At 39.0% G+C, this 16,781-nt stretch overlaps 1 pseudogene; it reads right to left on the bottom strand.

Moving 5' to 3' along the window:
* Positions 1 to 5,142: 5,142 nt before the first annotated feature.
* The window catches only part of LOC125339373, a 141,590-nt pseudogene continuing 129,951 nt past the window's right edge, over positions 5,143 to 16,781 (bottom strand).

The following is a 16,781-nucleotide window of genomic DNA, read 5'->3' on the forward strand; positions in this document are numbered from 1 at the left end:
CTGGGCCTGGGCTTTTCTTAGTAGGGAGGTTCTTGATTACCTCCTGTATCTCACCGTAAGTTATTGGTTTATTTAGTTGATTTATTTCTTCTTGGTTCAGTTTGGGCAGTTTGTACTTCTCTAAGAATTGATCCATTTCTGTAAAATTATTGTTTTTTGTTGAGTAGAGGTTTTGGAAATAGCTCCTTATGATTGTTTGAATATCGTGTGTATTTGTTGTAATTTTTCCTGTGGAGTCCCTGATTTTACGAATATGGGTCTCTTCTCTTCTTTTTTTTGTGAGTCTTGCAAGGGGTCTGTCAATTTTGTTTATTTTCTCAAAGAACCAGCTTTTAGTCTTATTTATTTGTTGAATGGTCTTTCTATTTTCAATCAGATTTATCTCTTCTTTAATCTTTGTAATCTCTCCCCTCCTAATCGTTTTAGATTCTGTCATTTCTTGTTTCTCCAGTTGTTTTAGTTTCATCGTGAGGGTATTCACCTGCTCTGCTTCCATTCTTTTAATGTGGGTACTGAGTGCAATGATCTTGCCCCTCAGTACTGCCTTAGCTGTGTCCCATAGGTTTCTTTGTGATGTGTTTTCTTTGTCATTGTGGCTTATGAATTCGTTGATTTCATCTTTAATTTGATCTGTGGCCCAAGTGTTGGATAGCAGCGTGGGGTTTAGCCTCCAAGAGTGTGTATAGGCTCTGTGGTATCCTTTGTTGTTGAGGGTTACCTTTAATCCACTGTGATCAGATATAATACATGGGATGATGTCAATTCTTTTGTATTTGCTGAGGTTCTTTGTGGGCTATGACGTGGTCTATTTTGGAATATGATCCATGGGCTGCTGAAAAGAAGGTGTATTGGGTCTCTGTAGGGTGGAAGGTTCTATATAGGTCTGTTAGATCCATTTGGGCAATGGTGTTATTTAGGTCCTTAGCTCCCTTACTAATCCTCTGGGTGTTGGATCTGTCTCTTGGAGAGAAAGGAGTATTAAAGTCACCCACTATGATTGTGTTTGCATCTATCTTGCTCTGTAATTCCGTGAGAATTTGCTTGACATATGCCGGGCCTCTTTTGTTCGGTGAGTATACATTTATCACCGTGATGTCTTGATTCTGGATTTTTCCTTGTATCAATATGTAGTGTCCTTCTTTGTCTTTTTGAGTGGACTTTAAAGATAAATCCAGCTTGTCTGAGATCAGAATGGCTACACCTGCCGTTTTGGTGGGTGCATTTGCTTGGTAGATCTTGCTCCATCTTTTCATTCGAAGCCTGTTTTTGTCCCTTGCTGTAAGGTGGGTCTCTTGTAGACAACAGATGTCAACTTTTTGCTTGCGGATCCATTCTGCCAGTCTGCTCCTCTTGATCGGGGAGTTTAAGCCATTTATATTTAAAGAGATCAAGGATAAGGGTGTTTTTTCTCCTTCCATTTTCTTGTTGGGCTGTTTTTTCCTGTTGTTTTTTTTTTTTTTTTCTTCTTGTCTTTAGTGAGCTGGTCTTTCTGCTGGACTTTGGCTATTGAAGTTTCTTTCTGATTCTGTCTGTGTGTCTTTTACGATCTCTGTTGGGTGGGCTTCCCCTCTTAATATTCGCTGTAGGGCTGGTTTTTTATTCACATACTCCTTTAGCTCCTCTTTGGTGTGGAAAGATCTGGTTCTCCCTTCGAATGTGAACTCCAGTTTCGCTGGATATTTGATCCGAGGTTGTAAATTGTTATTCTGAAGTACTTGGATGGTGTTCTTCCACTCACTTCGAGCTTGGTAAGTTTGTGTGGATAAGTCGGATGTTATTGGAATCCTCTTCCCATTGAAAAAAGTTTCCTTCTTCGCTTTGGCTGAATTCAGAATTTGCTCTTTAATCTTGAGGTCTGTAGTCTTGAATATTATGTGCCTTGGGGTGGTTTTCCTGGGGTCTGGCCTGCCAGGTGTCCTATAGGCTTCGGTTACCTGGATGGGGTCCCCTGTGAGATTGGGGAAGTTTTCTGCAATAACTTTATTGAGAACATGATTAAGCCCTCTGCTCTGATATTCGGCTCCTTCTTCTATTCCAATTATGCGCAGATTATATCTCTTGTCTTTGTCCATTAGTTCCTGGATTAATCTTCCCTGAAGCTTCACCTTTTCTTGGAGTGTGGTCATTTTCTGGTTGTTGTCAGCTGCTTCATCGTCCAGGCGAGAGATTCTGGATTCCATATGGTCCACTCTTTGTGTTATGGTTTCAATTGCGGAGTTTATGGATGTCAGAGAGCTATTCATGGTTGTCATGTCAGCTCTGATCGTGGAAATTTCTTCCTTTAAAGAGTTGTATTTTAAATCTATTTTTTCATGCATTTCAATTCTCAGGGTGTGGAGATTTTCTTTAAAGGCGGCTTGCATTGTATCCATTTTTGCTTCCATTTCTTTAAACGAGGCTTGCATTGTATCCAGTTTTGCTTCCATTTCTTTCTTGGCTTCCTGGGTGTCCTTCCAGATTTCCGCTCTAAACTCCTGGAATTGTTTTCTGATTTCATTTCTGACGGTTTCGATCATTCCTGTTAACATGTCCTCATTTGCTTTTTTATTCTCCATCTCCTCTCCAGTCGTGCTGCTTTTTGGAGCTGGCGAGTTGGCTTGTCCTTTGATGAACTGAGTTATGTTTCTTTGTGATTTGCGCATCTGGAAGTCTGTGTAGATCTTCCCTCCCTTCTGTGTAGGCATGTCTGCGGCAGCAGGTGCTGTCGCTGTGGCCCCGCCCACCAGTGCAGGGCTCGCCTACCAGAGCGGGCGCTTTCGCCGGGGCCCCGCCCTCCTGTGCACTGTGAGTCCCCTACAACAGGCACTTAAGTGGGGTCTGCCTCCCAGAGCGAGCCCTGGGTTGTTGGGTTGTGCTTGCGCCCTCCCGCGAGTCCGTTGGGGGGGGGGAGGCAGTATGTGTGGGGCCCAGTGGGATTGACTGTCCGGGTGTGGCTTGGCACTCTCAGACCTCGCCTCTGCTGCGAGGAGGGGGAACGAGATCAGGCTCAGGTGACCCTGCTGGGCTGGTATTGCCCACCAGCGCCTGTGATTTTAGTTGTAAGAGTCCGCAAGGTCTAGGCGCCTCGGGTGGGGCTTGCCCTGCCGGCCGTCCCCGGCCCCTGTTGGGAAGGGGACGGGGCCGGTTCTGCCAGTTCAGGAACCTTTGGGGGCTTGGGGCTGTTCCGCCCTTCCCCTGCTAGACTGGCTTCCCAGCGCCTGATGGGAGCTTCCCGCCTGATTTGGGGGTCCTTTGTTCCCACGGGAGTGGGGAGGGGGAGGGAGGGAGCTATAGCTTCTTTGTCGGGCTTGGGTCTCCCGTTGGGGGAAGGGATTATGGGGGACTCACTTTTGCTGCTTTGTGTGTGTGTCCCGCGCCGCCGTTGGCCCTTCAGGGGTTGGCGAAGTGTCGTGGTGGCTTCCCCCGTTCCCTCTTTCTGCCACGCTGGGTTCCCTTGTCTGAATCCGGTGTGGACCCGAACTTCTCGTCGCTGCCGGGTGTGTCTTGGTCCGCACCCTGCTTTGTGTCCGTGGGGTCTCCCGCTATATGGATTCTGCGCTCCTGGCAACCTGTCGGCCGATCGCCGGGTTTCCCTTTCCCAGCCTGACCCTGTTTGGGCCAGGGCCGGCTGGTGGGGGGAGGGTGCCCCGATTAATCTCCGGCTTCGTGTAGGTTTTCGGTTCTTTTTTGCTCCTTTTTGTTTTCCTGCGTTTCTCCACTGCTTCTGGATGCTGGTTTTGCTGGGTTCTTGGTGGAGTGTTGGGTGTTGGAGTTCCCAGCTCGCTATTCAGTTGGTGCGAGTCGGGGTGCCTCCCTATTGTTTCGGCGCCATCTTTCTTATCCTTCCTCCATTTCTGCCTCTATTAAGATTTTTGATAAAAAAAATAGTAACTGAAAATGGAACATTGTCATTCTGTATATAGAAGAGTATACATTTAAAATGAGAATTCAAGTTATTAAACATTGAGTTTATTACATGTATTATATATTCCTTTACATTTAACCAACAGATTTTACATGATTTTTGAAAAAAAATGGTTTCAACTGTATACTAAGTCAACCAGCAGAAATCTGAAGAAGCTCATGTCAAAAAGCATTTATTCCTGGCATTGTCTTCCAATGAAAAATAAAGTCAATGCTCCATTGACCTGTGCCACTGAGAAATGTGAGAAGAATTTTGCAATGACCTAGAAAGTTCTGAAAATACCAATGCCTGCTGAATGTAATCACAGCATTTAGGAGGCTGAGACATAGAATTGAAAGTTTGGGGCCAGCGTTGGCTACATAATGAGTCGCAAGAAAGAACCCCAAACCCCCAAACGTATGTCTATATACCATCTTTATAATACAGAATTGCTAGAAGGCAGGACCTGGGGTATAGATTGTTTTAAAATGTCTCAGATACTACTGACGGGCATCAGCTTGGAAGGCACTAGAGAAATTGTCCATAATCAGAAAGGTCAGTTTTCAGCTGAAAGATTTCCCACTTTGATTTTGGTGAGTATCTTGTTCCCTTAGATAGAAAGGATGTTTTTTTCTGTTTCATTCATCACAGTCTTCACATGAAAGGAACAGAGCAAGGCACAGAGCAGTTACTAAATATTCTTTTGAGTGAATACTCGATTCATTGCCTTACATTTCTTTGTTTCTCCATCTTGTCCTAGATCATGAATCAAAGAATTCAAATTGTATCTATGGATAAAATAAGTGACTGAAGTAGTTATATTAACATGCTTTAAAAACTCATGCTTTAAATATAAAAGTCAGGTGTGGTACATGCCTATTATTCCAGCATTCAGGAGGCTGAGGCATGAGGAACTTGGGTTTGAGGCGGGCGAGTGAAATCCTGTCTCAAAAACAAAGCACCGCTAAACAAGAACCCCCCCTCAATCAACAAACAATAAAACCCAGCCCCCCAAATATATAAATAGATCAAAAGTAGGAAAAACACATAAAAGGGAGCGCAATATTTAGCAACTGAGAACTCGATGAACTTTCAAATATTCTTCATATCCTTACATTTAGGAACAAGAAACTAGTTCTTCAGCTAATATCCATAATCATATGTGTAGATAAATTTTCTTAAAAAAGAAAAAAAGGATTACATCTTAATCTTGACCACTGCTAATTTTTCAAAATTCAAATAAATAAAAATTTAGTACAATCACAGTAACTTCTACATAATTTTTTTAAAAAGGAGTGTTTCTGTCTAAAATATTATCATTACCTATTGTTATATCCTCTTAGCTGAGATCCAGGAACTGCTTAGCAGTCTCACATTGATTAACAAAACTATTTTGGCACTTCTCTACATGTTTATTAGGACTTCCTAAAGTAGCTAGATTCTCAGATATGGCTTCATTTCTCAGCATTTCATCAGCATGAGATTTTTCATTCTCTTAGTATCTCAGGCTATGAAACTTTGGTTTCCTTAAACTCAACATTGGTTGCTTTATTGTAGGTTTGTCACCAAAAAATGTTACTTCAATCTCTGTGGTTGGAAATCTTTTTTGATATATCAAGAGATATTCCTTCTGAAACTTTCAATTTTCTTTTTTTCTCCTTTACAGATAAACTTTTGGTTTTAATGATAGTCTCTAAAAGTTCTTCAATTACAGCTTGAGAGGTAGAAACCTTCTGTTCATCAAACTCCTGTGCACTAATCTGCTTAGAGTAAGAATAAGTTGGCAACGGAGCCAGTACCTCTCCAGGAGTTTTAACCTACATAGTTCTTCCTTAAGTGGTCAAGATGTTTCTCCACTGCAGTTTGTAAGTAAGAGGGTACTTGCAGAATTTCTTGATGATGATCCATTAAGAAAGAAACTAATCTTGCAGCAAGAAGCTCATCAAGATCCACTTTTTCAGCACAGCATAGTACACATGGAGAAAACGTATGTAATGCCAGTGATCTTGTACCCATTGCATCGTGCAGTCTGGGCATATCAACAGTTTGACTCATTCAAGATATGTGTATTAAGAGCTGAAGCTTCCTCCGATTTGGTGGGGGAAGTAACAGACAACATAACTGCAGTGCTTCAATGGCAACTCTCTCTAAGTGAGGTTGCAGCATGCTTTGTGTGCCAGTCAACACAGAAGAAGCTGGAGGTAAAGACATTCCTGAAAGTTCTATTGTACTTTTGCAGAGTCTTTTATTGATTGTGGTACTAAACTCTGCAAGTCCACTTTTCACAGCTGTCTGGTCACTTGGATTGCACTGTCCAATCTTTGGTTTCATGATAATTTCAGCCACTGGCATATTGATTGAACTATTCCATCTTGTACTACTTCTTAAAAGCAGACTCTGAGGTCTACAAAGCTGTTTGGACTTGCATTTTTCATTACATAACACTTCTTGGTCTTGAACAATCAAAGTAGGGGTTTTCTTAAAACCAACACAGAGTGGCTTGGGAATACTTTGCTCTGAATGATGATTTAATAGGGATTCTTGTTTGGGATTTGACTCTAAAAAGTGTTTATGTTGTTCTTCTACATTCACAACAGAGTGATGGAAGATATTGGATACCTTTCTACTGGAACTCCCTGGCAAATATACAATTCCTTCCAAAGAAGAGCACCTTGGTTTGATGTTAGAGGACAAAACATGCATACTACTTAAAGGGCCTATTAAGTTATGGCAGCTTCCTCCCATTATGTCATTAGCATTGGCTCTTCTAGTTTTTAAATTAACTAGCTGCATTTTCTTAGCATATTTTTCTTGAAATACTTGATCACTTATCTGTAGTTTCTCAGTTGAATCTGATTCTTCTTTGTTTTTGTCTTTGTGAAGAAGACTGAAAAGGAGACATTCAGTTAATTTGAAGAAACTCAAATTGTTTAAGTGAAGGCTTTTTGAAAACTGTGGATCATCTTGGGTTTTATGTATCACACTGGGTCTATCTGAAACTGTGATGTAGCCACAAACAACCAAAATATTCCCAAATAATTCATAATATTCAAACGTAAGTAGAGGTCCAGGGAGATCTAGAAAATAATCTGCAATTGTTCTAAATGCATCCCGTTCAGATCCACCATAAATTGAATTACTTGTATCATTACTTCTTGGTCAATTTGTCAAGCACTTCATGGCAGATAATACCCAGTGAGGAAGACCATCTGATTTGTCTTGCAGAACAATGACTCCATGCTTACTTGAGTTAGCCATGTTGTACATTATATATTGAGGAATTATTTAATTTGGATTTATGAGTTCTTCTAGAGTTTGTAGTAGTTTGTTGTAGTAGTAGTTTGTAGGTAGAGCAGAATAATATATTTACAAACATCTTCAACATCTTCTTGGCTTAGTTCTCTATTATTTGTACCGTTTTCTGGATCTTCATTGGTTACTTCATGCTTTATTTTCTCTATATTTTCCTGAGAGTAAAATAATCCATACTTCTTAGGAGTTCTGTGAGATAAAGTTAGTAATTTTAAAATGTTCTTTTTATCTTTGGCAAAGTTTTCCATGTTATTTTTTTCTCAATTCTGGATGCCTCCTTGGAAGACTTTTAAGTGGACAAGTTGGAGGAAATCTGAATAGCTGGTTGTTGTCATCAAGTTTTTCAGATCCTTATCTGCCTTTAATATCTTCAATTACATGATTCTTAAGAAACTTTCTCAATAGCTGAATAGTCTGTTGCCTTGTAACTTCAAGACTAAAACTGGCATTATTTCTTAACATGTCATAAAGCCAATCCACAGCTTCTACTGCAGCTTGGTGGCCCGGTAAGGCCCGGGAGGCCCACCCCGAGCGTCCATAGTTAGCGCCAGGTAGCACTCATAGTAGCTGGCCTCAGAGGTTCTTAACACAAAGTAATTTTATCTGAATCTAAGATAAAGTTTCTAAGTACCTATTTTATATTACCTTAGGATTTTTTGAAAGAATGTCATATCCGTTGTTATCAGAGCTATCTTAGGTAATACAATCCCCTATGGTGACTTTTAAGATCCAAAATAAATGTTTTAAACTTAAGAACATTTAGTCCCATGAATAATACATCCATCAGAAATAATTCTCTGTCATATTTATAAGATATCATACAAATCAACTTCTCTCCTTTTCTTTCATTCCATCTTCCCAGGTTTGGAGGATGAGAAATTGAGGTAGAAAAGAGAGATCAGGAAAATTCTTACTCATTAAATTCAGTGGTAAACTGGTTGCCCTCTCTAAATTTGGAAAGAGAATATGTTTTTTACTAGGTTTTCTAAAACCTTCCTCTAATCTTCCTTCCTCACACCCTCTTCTGAGGAAGAAATCTGTTTGTAGCACATCTCTCCTCTGGATACTCATTCCTACTATAGTATTTCTAAATTCAACAGTCAAGCTTCCATAGCTGTCTTCATGACTAATGACTTAGGGTTCTAGATGGGGATGGGGGAACAGGTCAGGAGGAAAAAAAAAACATTTTTTATCACCAGCCAGTTCAATAATTCCTTGGGTAGAGACTGAAAAACTGTAGTTGATCTTCTGAAATGAAGTTATATATATATATATATATATATATATATATAAATCAAACTGAATTACAGAGAGGTTACAGTTTCGTACACTAGGCATTGGATACATTTCTTGTACTGTTACCTCATCCCCCATTCCCCCTCCCCCTCCCCCTTTCGCTTCCCCCACCATGAGTTGTTCAGTTCATTTACACCAAACAGTTTTGCAAGTATTGCGTTTGTAGTTGTTTGTCTTTTTTTTACCCTGTGTCTCTCGATTTTGGTATTCCCTTCCAATTTCCTAGTTCTAATACCAGTATACCCAGTTTCCAATATACTCAGATAAGATACAGAGATAGTGTAGGTACAACCACAGGAAGGTGATACAAGAAGATCATCAATAATAGAGGCTACAGTTACATATGGCACGTTGAAAGTAGTTACAACTGTGACATAACAATCGTTTCCATAACATGGAGTTCATTTCACTTAATATTATCTGATGTGTTCATAAGGGTATAGCTATTGGGCTCCTGTGATCCTCTGTTGTGACTTACCTAAATCTGTGCTAATTATTCCATATAAGGGAGACCATAGAGTCCATGTTTCTTTGGGGTCTGGCTCACTTCACTTAGTATAACTGTTTCCAAGTCCTTCCATTTCCTTACAAATGCGGCAATGTCATTCTTTTTTTTTTTTAATTCATTTTTATTTTTTTTCAAATTTTTATGATCAAACTGATGTACAGAGAGGTTACAGTTTCATACATTAGGCATTGGATACATTTCTTGTACTGTTTGTTACCTTGTCCCTCATACCCCCTGCCTCCTCCCCCTTTCCCTTCCCCCCCCCCCCGGGGGTGTTCAGTTCACTTACACCAAACAGTTTTGCAAGTATTGCTTTTGTAGTTGTTTGTCTTTTTTTACCCTTGTCTCTCAAATTTGGTATTCCCTTTCAATTTCCTGCATCCAATACCAGTATACACGGTTTCCAATATACTCAGATAAGATTACAGAGATAGTGTAGGTACAACCACAGGAAGGTGATATAAGAACATCATCAATAATAGAAGCTACAGATACACATGGGACGTTGAAAGTAGTTACAACTGTGATATAACAATTGTTTCCATAACATGGAGTTCATTTCACTTAGTATCATCTTATGTGTTCATAAGGGTATAGCTATTGGGCCTTGTGATGCTCTGCTATGACTTGCCTAAACCTGTACTCATTATTCCCAATAAGGGAGACCATAGAGTCCATGTTTCTTTGGGTCTGGCTCACTTAGTATAACTTTTTCCAAGTCCTTCCATTTCCTTACAAATGGGACAATGTCATTCTTTCTGATAGAGGCATAAAATTCCATTGTGTATATGTACCACATTTTCCTGATCCATTCGTCTACTGAGGGACATCTGGGTTGGTTCCAGATTCTCGCTATGACAAATTGTGCTGCGATGAACATTGTTGTGCTGGTGGCTTTAGTCTGATTTTGTTTGTGGTCTTTTGGATAGATGCCCAAAAGTGGGGCTGCTGGGTCATAGGGGAGTTCTATGTTTAGCCTTCTGATGAATCTCCATACCACTTGTCAGAATAGCTGAACCAGTTTATATTCCCACCAATAATGAAGTAGGGTTCCCTTTTGGCCACATCCCCTCCAACAGTTGTTATTAGTTTTCTTGATATAGGACATTCTTACTGGGATGAGATGGAATCTCAATGTTGTTTTGATTTGCATTTCTTTTATGGCCAGTGATGTAGAGCACTTTTTCATATGTCTCTTGGCCATTCTCATTTCCTCATCAAAGAAGTCTCTTTTTAAGTCTCTAGCCCACTTGATGAGGGGGCTATTGGTTCTTTGCGGTTTCGTTTTGGAGGAATGTAATTTTTTTAGTTCTGCATATATTTTAGATATGAGGCCTTTGTCTGTTGAACGGCCAGTAAAGATCTTCTCCCAATCTGTGGGCTTTCCGTTTATCTTGTGAGCTATGTCCTTTGCCCTGCAGAAGCTCTGCAGTTTGGCCAGAAAGATGATGGAAGGTTAGCTACACTCAACAAAGACTTGCTTCTATTTAACACATTTTAACAAAGCAAGAAGGGGGAAGGAAGAAAATGAAAAAAATTGAATAGATCTAAAAAGATTAAGAAAAATGAAGGAAGGGATGAATGGGTTAGCATGTTGAAAGGGATGACATTGATCAAGTTGCTATACTCATAAACTGCTTTATTGAATGGCAACTACTTGTACAACTACTTAAATAAAAATATTGTGAATCCTAACCAAATGAGATAACATGGCTTAGGTTTTAGATTTATAAATTAATTAAACCTTCCATATATTTCCTAAAATCCGTGAAGATCTTGATTCTATTTGAGAAAATAAATGTAGAATAATTTTTCCCTCCTGTCCTTGATCATTCTTCCTTAGGACACAACCAGGTAAAAGCCCAAATATCATGGAATTATCCATGTACACCAGTGTAGTATAGACCTGACCTAACTTGCTCACCGGTAGAAATCAACTTCACCTTCCATTCCTTTTGTTACATGACATTTTAAAGCTGAAATTGCCTAAGACCTTTAATTTGACTCCCAAGCAACAGTGTGTAAAATCCCACAATGGAAAAAAAGAATTGGCAGCTAGCAGAGAAAAGTGAGCTCTGCCAGGACAAAAGGACAAACCTCACCCATGAAAGTAATCAGACACTCTTCAAAAAAGACTTCTTACAATCAAAGCATGTTCCAACTGGGGAGAAACTCCACACCAACCATTTCTCTTAGAAGGTTAAAATGACACCAGTCCAATCTCCGTTCTTTCAGTGTGGTGTTGGTATTGAATTCAATGGGATAACATATTCCAGTACAATTAAAGCCGAAGCTTATGACTGAAATGACATATAAGAATAACATCTGGTTATCTAGGAGTCCTTCTCATAGAAGGACTGTTCATTTGAAAAAAATTATACTAAGTAAAGTGAGCCAGACCCAAAGAAACATGGACTCTATGGTTTCTCTCATAGGGAATAATTAACATAGATTTAGGCTAGTCACAGCAGAGGATGACAAGAGCCCAATAGCTATGCCCTTATGAACAATAAGATGATTCTAAGTGAAATGAACTCCATGTTATGGAAACGAGTGTTATATCACTGTTGTAATTACTTTCAATATGCCATGTGAAACCTCTAGCTTTTTTTGTTGATGATCCTCTTGATCCCTTCCTGTGGTTGTCCCTGTGCTAGCACTGTATCTCATCTGAGTACCCTGGATACTGTATATACTGGTATTAGAACTAGGGAAGTGAAAGGAAATATCAAAATCAAGAACAATGGATAAAAAGACAAATGACTCCAAAAGCAATACTTGCAAAAAACATTTGGTGTAAACCAACTGAACAACTCATAGGGGGAGATGGAGAGAGGGGAGGGAGTAATGAGGGATGAGGTAACAAATAGTACAAGAAATGTACCCATGGCCTTACATATGAAACTGTAACCCCTCTGTACATCACTCTGACAATAAATAAGTAATTATTTAAAAAATTAAATGTTAAAGATATGAATGGATGGTGAGTGATTTATATACGTACAAAAGAAGTAGGAAACAACAGGTAGAGTACTATTAAAAAGCTAACAAAAAGATAAACAGAACCCTAAACTTCTAATTTCTATTTATCTTAGTCTTCTCTGTGCATTGATGTACATAGTAAAATATTTGGTCTTATTAGAAATAAGTATATAAAAAACCCAACAACCTTTATTTAGTGTACAATAGAATTCCAATTGATTTTTAGCTTTCTAACACCAAGTTATTGTCAAAAACAATTTCTAGGAAGATAAAACAAATTAGGTGGTGAAGCCTGCGTGCATGACCTGAGTCTTAAAAGGCAGTTAAGAAGGCCTAGACAACAGAGCAAAAGTTGTCAGGGCAAACACCCAATCAGTGGAGCAACACAAGTTGGCCCAGAAAAATTCTTTGTCTGAGGGCACAGACATATAGTGATGGTAATTATTATTTGTCACCTGCTGTGAGATCTCTGTATCCACATTAACTGTGTAATTATTTATCTACCTATGCCCAAAATACTATTGCCTGCTGTGACCTTATACTCACCCAGAGTCAGTCTTTTAGGAAGTTTTATCAGTTAACTCATTAAAAATCCGAATAGTTAATGTGTAGCTTATAATGCCACACAAAATGATCCACTCATATTTGTTCAACTTGCCCAAGGCTATTTGTGTGAACACAGTGTCATTGCCAGAAATGGAACAACATCTTACTTAGTTCCTTCCTGTTCCACACCCCAAATTAGCAGATGAAGAGCAGTCTCTTCATCTTTCTCCCTCTCATGCTTAGTGCTTCTCCAACTGTTTGTCAGAAACAAAATCAACACCAAAACCAATTTCAATATTAGTGGAATAAGTTGCCGAGTTCCCATTCTAGATATCTAGAAAAATGAAGCCTCATCTGTAACATTTTCCTATCAGAATGCCCTAGTGAACAAGTGAAATTCTAGAAACTAGATTTTCTTGCATATGACATGATATAAAGAATTTTTAACTCCATCAAGATGGAAGCAAGGGCATGCTTGTCCCGTGGTGTTTCTCTTTCTTGAGAAAATGATTTGCATAAAATTTTGTGTCCTTGGAGGAGGAGGATGACAATGACAGACCATTGTGTCTTCATATGTAATTGTTGACATTTATGTTTCATCTAAAATCCCTACTACTTTATGAAACAGAACTCGAATATTTTACATTAAATAAAAACTCATTTTTTAAGCCTGGTCCTAATTCCATGAAGCATGTCAGCCATTTTCCTCAAGATATCTTCAAATAACTCAATAATCTTTTTTCAGCAATAGCACTCGCTAATGCCCGTGAATGAAGAGCCTTGTCGTTCCAACTAAGCCACTGTTTCCTATGACCTAAAATAAGTTAATGTTCAGGCTGTCTGTTTTCATATAACACTGACTGTCTTTCTGTCAAATTCACAAGTCCTTTCACCTTGGGATATGCTGCCACCTGTCCCTTGTTATCCAAATCCCCAGGCTCCTATAACATCAAGAGACTTGTCCATGGCATTGCCCTTTGTGGTAAGGAATGCTTTATAGTCAGTCATCTGTCTTTAATTTTTCTCCTTTGCTTTTCTCCCACTCCAGTTTCAGTAAAATAGCTGCCTTTCATAGGACATGACCACAGTTGGGATGCTATGAAAATCATCTAAAGAGTTTTCATATTTGAAATGCCCCTGTGAATTTACTCCCCTCTAGAGAAGTATTTTCCCTACCCCAAGGCAACTTCCCAAGCCATTTGTCACTGCCTCTCAACACAGGTAGGAGTGACACTATCTAGGGTAGAAAGGAATAACAAAAATTACATGCATTGTGAGTATCACTCACAAGACAATATGCTGGAAATTAACTGTATAACTTGAGCGGGGTTGGAGAGGAGGGAAAGTGAGAGAAAAAGGTGGGAGGAGGTAACAAGTTTGACAAAAAATGTACTCACTACCTTATGTGTATAACTGTAACCCCTCTGTACATCACCTTCACAATAAAATTAAATTTAATAAAAAAAGAAATTACACATGACACTGATAATCACATCTAGCATGTACTGAGTACTAACTGCATGTCAAGCAGTGGCCTAAGTTCATTTGGACCCATAGATATGAAATGATAATGTGGTATTATCTTTAGAAATTTCAGAAATGAGAAACTAGAGAGCAAGAGACCTGTCATTTGCTCAGCGTTACACACAAGCAAAAGGGAAGAGGATATTTTGACATAGCTGGACTCCAACAGCCTAGTCCTGACACTATTTCAATGTGCCTACAGCAGTTTGGGATGGCAAGGATTGGTAGCAAGGAAATGACCATGCAAGAGCATTCTGATTAAATGAGTGTGCTGTACAATCCAGTATCTAATTGATTAAGAAGAATAAAAACCAGCATGAAGGAGATATCAAGGATGAATGCTTTCCAAAATGTAACTTCATTTTATTCAGTGTAGGTACATAAGAATACAGATGACTACTTAATTTATGCTGCTGTATGTAAATGACTGAAAAGTAAGACAAGCCCTAGGCTTTAGGGAAAACTGCCAATGTGCTTGCAGATGCTTAGCCTTGCTCTCTGGATGAAGTTAAACAAGGGTTCATAGGTGACTTAGGACCATTCTGTGAATTACATCCCAACCATGTAAACTATGTACTATATTTTTATTTGTTAAGCAACCACAAAAGACAAAGCTGCAGAGAATTCCCCGAACAGTAATAAAAAATGCAGGAAAGCTCTACTGTTGTTTTGTTCACATTTCAGTTTTCCCACATGCCCCCTCTTCTCCTTCAAATACAAAATTACTATTCCTCCCCATGTTGACTTTAACAAAATGTGATCATCTACGCAGACCATTTTCTTTTAGGAGCAAATAGCAGTGAAACTTGCTATTTAAATCTTCTTTCCATTGATCTACTGGAATGTTTAAATGTTATAGTAAAAGGATTGAGCACCTAGTACCACTTCTGTCTGCATCAAACTGATCTCTCCCATTAGCTCAGAAAAGTATTTCATTCCGAGTTCTCAGAAAAAAAATAGAAGAGAATTCTTTACCTACTTTTATTTTTATTATTATTCTTTCAATTCATTGATTCTCCCAAACTTTGGCCTGACTCTTCTTTGTTGTGCTAAGGCATTCCAGAAGGATAAAGAGCTTTTGCAAAGTCTCTGCAATAATGCCTTCAGCCTCCACTAAGAAAAGAGCTGTCAAAATTAGTAAACCCACTTTTGTGTTTTCTTATCCCACTTCCTCCACATCAGTGACATTAGCCTTTTGCTGCCATGAAATTCTTTACAAACAGGGAAGATATGATTAACCTACTTCACTGGCAACTCAATGTGGGGGTTTCTCTACTCTCAACTCCGTGATTGCCAGCCAGAACTGTCACAGTGGAAAAAAAAGCAATGACTTTAAGATAAACTTGCAAACGTTCACAATGACCCACACTTTGAAGTGGAGGCTTCAACCAACACTTAATTTTCATTGTCAAGAAGTATTTCTAAATCTCTATTTAAATACCACTGTCTGTTTTGTCAGTGAGACACTCCTTCTTCCTCAGTCTGGAGTAATGTAAACACAGGCAGTCAAATGGCTCCTTCTCAGGTGAGTCTCAGTCAGTAGCTCAATGACAATGACCTATTAATCAGTGCCTATTTGACTAGCAGTCTCTTGGCCATTCTGCTGTGTCTCCTGGGCCTTGCTTAACATGGAGAAAGGAATAGCATATATCACAGACATAATGTTGTAAGAATGGTTATTTCCAGTAGAAATTTCCTCACCACCTGGTCCTCATCCCTAGGCTTTCTTTTGTAGAAAAATCTGTGTGTGTGTGTGAGTGTGTGTGTGTGTGTGTGTGTGTGTGTGTGCGCATGTGCACATAAGTGTGAGTCCTAGGGATTAAACTCAAGGCCTGGCACTGTTGCTGAGCTTTCTTGCTCCAGTCTAGCACTCTATGATTTGAGCCACAGTTTCATTTCCAATTCTTTTGGGAGTTCATCAGCAATAAGAATCTCATGGACTTTCTTGCCTAGGCTGGCTTTGAACTGCAATCTTCAGATCCCAGCCTCTTGAGTAGCTAGGATTACAGGTGTGAGCCACCTGTGCTCAGCCTTTATACAGAAAAATCTTTTTAAAGAAGAAAAAGCCAAATATAAATGCTAGAATAACTCAGTATTTTATAAATTAAACTTCTTTACAGAAATTGAAATAAGACAACAGAAAAGCAGAAGAATCTTTCTTTCTTTCTTTCTTTTTTTTTTTTTTTTTGCCAGTCCTGGACCTTGGACTCTGAGCACTGTCCGTGGCTTCTTCTTCTTCTTTTTTTTATTTCTCAAGGCTAGCACTCTACCTCTTGAGCCACAGGGCCACTTCTGGCCATTTTCTATATATGTGGTGCTGGGGAATCAAACCTGGGGCTTCACGTATAGAAGGCAAGCACTCTTGCCACTAGGCCATATTCCCAGCCCCAGAAGAATCTTTTTAACAAGAAATTCTTAAGGTAAGATAAAATCTTGTTGAAAATAATATTTAAATAATTTAATCAAAACCACATGAGTTTATATTTAGCACCTTAAATATAGATGAAGTGGCACTTTTAGATAAGAAAAGTAGAAGTTCTTTTCTTTTTCAAACTTGCTCAAAAAGGAATTCATGATTTATTAACTTTTTTCATTTTCTAATTCTTTCAAAATATTTCAAAAAATATGTGGCATGTTAAGAAAAAGGAATAATACAAGTGTCTTTTATTACTGTATATAGTCAATATTTTCACACTCTACTGAGATGACTTTATTCATACAATTATTAAT

The sequence above is a fragment of the Perognathus longimembris genome, chromosome 21, assembly GCF_023159225.1.
Source record: "Perognathus longimembris pacificus isolate PPM17 chromosome 21, ASM2315922v1, whole genome shotgun sequence".
NCBI lineage: Eukaryota > Metazoa > Chordata > Mammalia > Rodentia > Heteromyidae > Perognathus > Perognathus longimembris.